The sequence below is a fragment of the Nanorana parkeri genome, unplaced genomic scaffold (assembly GCF_000935625.1).
Source record: "Nanorana parkeri isolate BGI_ZX_2015 unplaced genomic scaffold, ASM93562v1 scaffold29, whole genome shotgun sequence".
Lineage (NCBI taxonomy): Eukaryota > Metazoa > Chordata > Amphibia > Anura > Dicroglossidae > Nanorana > Nanorana parkeri.
The window spans coordinates 1,004,622-1,010,747 of NW_017306297.1; the positions used below are offsets into that span (position 1 = coordinate 1,004,622).

General features: G+C 36.9%; 1 protein-coding gene across 1 annotated transcript in view; it reads right to left on the reverse strand.

The window, feature by feature from the left end:
* Window positions 1-4,782, reverse strand: part of LOC108795674 (probable cation-transporting ATPase 13A4) — a 60,729-nt gene extending 55,947 nt beyond the window's left edge. Inside the window, exons 1-3 of the mRNA XM_018566970.1 lie at window positions 4,621-4,782; window positions 1,701-1,835; window positions 22-92 (exon numbers count right to left, since the gene is read on the reverse strand). The gene's annotated coding sequence lies outside the window, so the exon portion shown is untranslated. The remainder of the gene's footprint in view (window positions 1-21; window positions 93-1,700; window positions 1,836-4,620) is intronic.
* Window positions 4,783-6,126: the final 1,344 nt, after the last annotated feature.

A 6,126-nucleotide genomic window follows, 5' to 3' on the forward strand; every position in this document is an offset into this window, starting at 1 on the left:
TTTAGTTATTTTTATACTTACCCAATGTTTTCAAACCTTTTCTGAGCATAGTTTCATACAAATTGAATTTTCTGAACTCTAATAAATTTAACCTGTAAAAAGCACCAATAATGTGTCATCCTACATGAATTTCCTGTTCTGTCTGAATATATAGTACATTTTGATTTACCCTGTCTATTATAGACAGGGTTGTGTTTGCAGTAAAGGCGACCGTAGGCCAGTGCCTAGGGTAGCAAGGTTATGGGGGAGCACTAAATCTCAAAATGTACAAAAGTGATAACTTCATTATTATTTTGTTTCTGTTTTCTGTACAATTGACATGTGTACAAATGTAGCTAAATTCAGCAAATCCCAAGGAAGGTACAAATGCTGTAAGCATTGTACGATACACAACAAATTCAATGTAGATACATACAGAGTTGTAAAGGTAACATACGAACAAATTAATTAACACTGTGTGAACTGTATTTAAAAAAGCTCAATAAATGGCAGCACTCATTTGTGTTTTCTTTTTCAAAAGTTTGGAAGTCTTGCAGGAATTGTTCGCTTTTCAACAACTTTCCAAATGTATGGGTAAAGAAACTTGGAAATAATAGAACAGATATGATCTGAGGCAGTATCCCTAATGTGTCTTCCCTTTGTCTGGGAGCTCAATAGTGGAAAATGAGTTAGGAGGTTGGCAAAGACAAACCAGTTGTAGAGTGGAGAAGGGGTATGAATGTATGCATGAGTTTTCAATTGGTGCTGTAATTGAATCAGTGGGAGGCGGTGTTTGGAACCTTGGAGAAGGCTTTACATATAGGGATTTGACACTTACAGAGTCCTGTAAAACTTTGATTTATGAAAACTATATACGTTTACTGCATTCCTGTGTCCCTCAATGAATGAGAAAGAAAACATGAACTCCAAACCAATTTTATAATATGTACAGACATCCTGTTTTCCTCTTTCTCCTGTGCAGTGCAGTGTACACTCATTGCCCACACGATAACACTTAAAAAAATGGAGCCAGGTGTCAGGATGATGTTACTCTAAAGCCCATGTGTCAAACTCAAGGCCCAGGGGCCAAATTCGGCCCACCAGGCCATTTCCTAGACTTCTACTTTCAGATCTAGGTATTAAGTTATTACTAAAACCAGTGATAATCGAATGCAGAGGCAATTATGATAAAGATTAGATACATTTATATAGTCTTACAGGCCCTTAGAGGGCAACCATAATGTTTATGCGGCCCTCGATTAAATTGAGTTTGACACCCCTGCTCTAAAGCATATGTGCAGTAGTTACATCATAAGTAATATTCTAATGACTAAAGAAATATGTTGGATACAGAAGAAGCAGTGGAGAAGATGGAGACAGAGCAACACAGAGATCTGTCCGTACTGGAGGAGGAAAAACCCAAAGTTAAGTTTGCCATAATGTCAAAAAATGCTATGCTATTTGCAGATTATGGCAAGAGCTGTTGCCACTCTCCATTCTACGGTACTGCATAAAGTCAAGATACAGGGCACCTAAACATTCTTTGTCCATTCAAGGTAAAATTTATTCATCACCGTTTAGTGTATTTATAGTGTATGCTTTAAGCATTTTAAACATCTAAAATTAGAAACAAGTTCAACCAGAAGAAATTATTGAAATTTCTGTGCAAATTTAACATGAATTGCATTTTTAAAGAAATATAAATGTACAGCTTCGCTTACTTTAAGATCTGGCCTTCTTATGGCTTTATTTAAAACGGAATTTTCGTCAGAGATGACAGAACTTTGTAATTCGTCTTTAAATTTATCAAGCGTTATCCAGCGTACCTTCTTTCTGGTGTATTTCTTTCTTTCATCCTAGCCAAAATGAAATACTATTACAGTGCAATATCAGGCTTTTCAAGGGCAATTGGTGCACACAATGTGGCTTTATACTGTATATAGACATCTCAAGAAAAAGAACATCTGAACTGAGAGCAAACCAAGACAATACCCTTTACGAGAAAGGAGTTCAAGTGTATGTCAAGCCAAAAACATGTTCTCTTTTTTTGAATAGAGCGGGGAAGAATTAGAACTTCTGTCTGGTTTTTACTGCCACTCAGTACCCAGTTAGCAAATGTTACCCTCACTTCCAGAGGGAAATCTTTAACAGGGACACAGACATAATTAAATATGTGATGGAGGTTTGGTTCTTTCCCTGATCTAATAAAGAAAAGCATATTTATTTCTGTCTGTGTTTCTTTCCCTCACTTCCTGTCTGGTAAAATGTTGTCAGCAGGACAGGACGTGAAGATAAATCTCTCTATCAGAGTTTCACATAGCAGAAAAATCTGGTAGGGTTCTAACCTTTGCCTACTCCAAGCAAAACTAAGAAAAGTTTTGGCTGGGCATACACTTTAAATTGTGTATATTATTTATGTTCTCTGAAAACTCTGTATCTGAGTGTATGTGGTACTTGTAAATACCCAGAGGACCAGAAGTTAGCTCTTCCACTTCACAACATAGCTTAAGGTTGCACAAAACTGTATGAATTGTTGTATATACTATAAAAGTGCAGTGTGTGAGAAATACCTACCATGAGGGACTTATTGGGGGCCACTTCGATCACATGAAAAACATCCTGTTTACAACTAACAGTTAGGCACCCCTTTGTAAGGCACTGTTATAGACAGATTTCTGAGGGAGACTTTGTATTAAAATATACAAAACATCTTATGCTTTTAGATAAAATTGCGTTCAATATTAATAACTTGTTTTAACTACTCCAGTTGCCAGTCCTCTAATCACTAGGTGAGTTGCACACTTGGAATTGTGACATTTTCGGGAAGCTTTAAGCAGATTTGTTTCATAACCTTTAAAGAACTGCAGTTTTGAAATTTGTAGACATGTAACCCCACAAAAAATTATTTGTTTTGGATCAATTCAGATTTGTATTACTTTTGTTTGTTTTTCGGGTTTCGGATCCGAAATTCGATTTGGTTCGGCATTCGGTTTTCGTATCTGTTCAAATTTTCGTTTCGGAAAGATCCACAACAGGAAGTCACATGACCTTGCCTGTAATGCAACCTCTAACAGCCAAAAATAACATCTGATTGGCCAGAAAAAGATGTCTGATTTAGTTTTGTTTTAAACGTAATTCAGATGGATCCGAGTTTTCGTTAAAGGAAAATTCGGATTAGTTCTCATTTGGACGCGTTTGAATTAGAAAATTCCGATGCATTCAAATGTCCAAATTTAAGGAAATTCATGAATATTCATTTGTAACTAAACAAAATGTACATGTCTAGGAATTTTAATCACAGATCATAATGAAAGCGATGACTGCCACTTTAAACAAGTTGGTAGCAACCTTACAACAAACAAGTAGTGCTGAAGCTTAGTGAAACCTGTTATCAGCTTGATTAAAGTGACAGCCAGCACTCCCATTAAGATCTGTGTTTAAAGGAGTTGTAAAGTCCCAACATATACTATTCTACATATAACATTTACTTTACATCAGCTTTGTAATAGAAATACACACTATAGTTGTTTTTGATAATGCAGTGGGAGCTTACTTGAACAAAATCCCTTTTATGTAGTATATGCTGCTTTCAGTCTGCCCATCACTTTCAACAATCTCTTGGGCTCCCAGTGTGCTTTGCATCTCTTTCCCTGCTGCTTAATGTGATGCCCACTCGATTCCCCAAGATTACTTATCCCATCATGCATTGGTAAAGCTAAATTGTTCAGACAATGAGTAGTAGTTCAGAAGAAAGGAAGTGCATATTCGCAGGGCTGAGTAAAATTGTGTCAGTGCAATGAGGTACATCCAATGGCATCTTCAATAAGTAGGTTTACAAAATTCTAGATCAATATGGTTATTAGGGGTGGGTTGGAATTTATAGAAATGCAATATAGAAATACATATTGATTTTGAGTTTTTGATTATAAATATCCTTTAACATTTCCCAAACTGGAGCTGAATGGGACTTTAAAGGCTTCAACAAACCTTCCCAAAAATTTTGAAAATGCATTGTTAAGCTTGCTGTACATACTGCTCTTATACAGGCAGAAACCCATGTGAACAAGGGCATGCAAAACAAGTCAGGATTGGTTGCTTCCGTTATTCATCCTGACAGTTTCTTTTGAAACTCTAAGATTGTGTTAGGTGTGGAACAGTATTGGGCACAGGCGATGCCGATGATCAGATGTCACAGACTGGTATTAAGTGGTTTGGGCACACATAAGCAGCATTATTGCACTGTCCCTTGTGCTTTGCCAATATATCAATGTATTCCCTTTTTTATCTAAACAAATCTGGTCAACTTAGCTATGTGTTTCCTGGCTCTGGGAAGATCATATTGCAGTGTGATTAGAAAAAATATACTTTGAAAAGAAATATAAACATTTACCACATCAAAACTAGACCAGTGCCCTCATTTTGTGAGCGAGATAAATAAATATGTATCTAAATATTATATATGATAACCAATGTATAAAAACACTGTTGGTTGCCATTATTTAGTAAATGTCAGTTTATTAAATTACTTACTGGTGGCAATAGTGTGTAAAAAGCATTCATTAATAAAAATTTAAAAAAAATGTCAAGTTACAGAATGTTACACTATTATATATTAATGTAGCAAATAATGTGATTACTTACAGTTGTTCTAAGTAAAACCACATTAGCTTTCTCCAAAGAGGATGGGACACAGTTTCCCCACACGCTCCACTCTGGCTTCCAATAAAAGACCAGCAAAAGAATTCCACCTGACAAACAATAGCCAATCACACATAGTACAATCCAAGGAATGCTTAATCTGTAGCCGAAAATTTCCTATTGAGAAAATAAAAAGCAACACTTCAGTCAAAACACATACCCAGTGGTGTTGTAGAAGTAGAGGCTGCTCATAAAGTGAAGTGTATGTTCATTTTGCAAAGAGGATGCTAGTAAATAAGTGAACCTGCGTTCACTTTGAATAGTCATGTGTGAGGGGAAAGAAAAACTGAACGCAGATCTGAACAGAGGAAATGTGAACACAGATTCATCTAATTTACTCAGCTCAGCAAAAAAAAAAATCACTTTTTAAAGCCAACATTCTATATTCTTTTAGTAAATCAACCCTCCTGTCTGATACATTTTTAATTGGTAAAATCCACCTGTAAATTGTATTCATGTAATAAATATACCATATAGGTTGGGTATTAAACCATATTCTTATATTGCATTGAGAAAATAGTTAAAGTTTTTTTAAAACCAAAACTTTTAATTTTGAATATTGCATAACATGTGGAAGAATTAGAGCCTATTAGTATTAGATAAATGTCTATCTAAAATAAAGCTGTCCCTCACAGGACGTACAAATATTTTTTATTTCTTGCTTTGAAACCAGGAATGTAATTGGCAGTTCTATCCCCACCAGATGCTCACCCAATCTTTCTTTTCTCCTCCTTTCTTATTGGCCACTTTTAAAAAATGCTGCTGTCAACAAAAGTGAAGGAGAGCACAAGACCAGAGTGGGAGGAGCCACATATTCTGAGCAGTGATGGCCTCTTCCCCTTATGCAAATATAATAGCATAATGATATAGTGAGAGTGAATTGTGGAAAGTCATTGACCACAAGCCAGCAGAGCTCAAATCAAGAGGTCATAGTGAATGCCAGGTCCTGCACTGTGTCTGAACAGCAGCTGGAAGACCTCCTGGAAAAGCCACAAGACACACAGGCGGTTATTCACTAAGGTGCCGAAGGATTTAGCCAAATCTTCAGCTAATTCTTTGGCTCGATTCGGCTGCAGGAGCCCTTCAGTTCAGCCGAACTGAAGGGCTGCTGTGAAGGCTTTTTACAATAACCTGTACAGCAGCAGAAGGCAGCCGAAGCACACAGTCAAGCTGAACACATACGCTTCATCTAGGTAGAGCTGAAGACACAGCCGGAGCGGGGAGAAAGGACCAACTGTCTGCAGACTGTAAAAAAAGAATTTAAAAAAAAACGGCATGGGGTCCCCCTTTCCCAAGTCATACCAGACCCTTTAGGTAAGGAATGTTAGGAGGGCCCCCCGATGTAAAAAAAAAAAATGGTAGGCCTGGTAGGAATTTTAAAGGGGACCCCAACGGCCAGAAAAACTGAAAAAAGTGGGGTCCTCCCTAAAATACCAAACCCTAATCTGA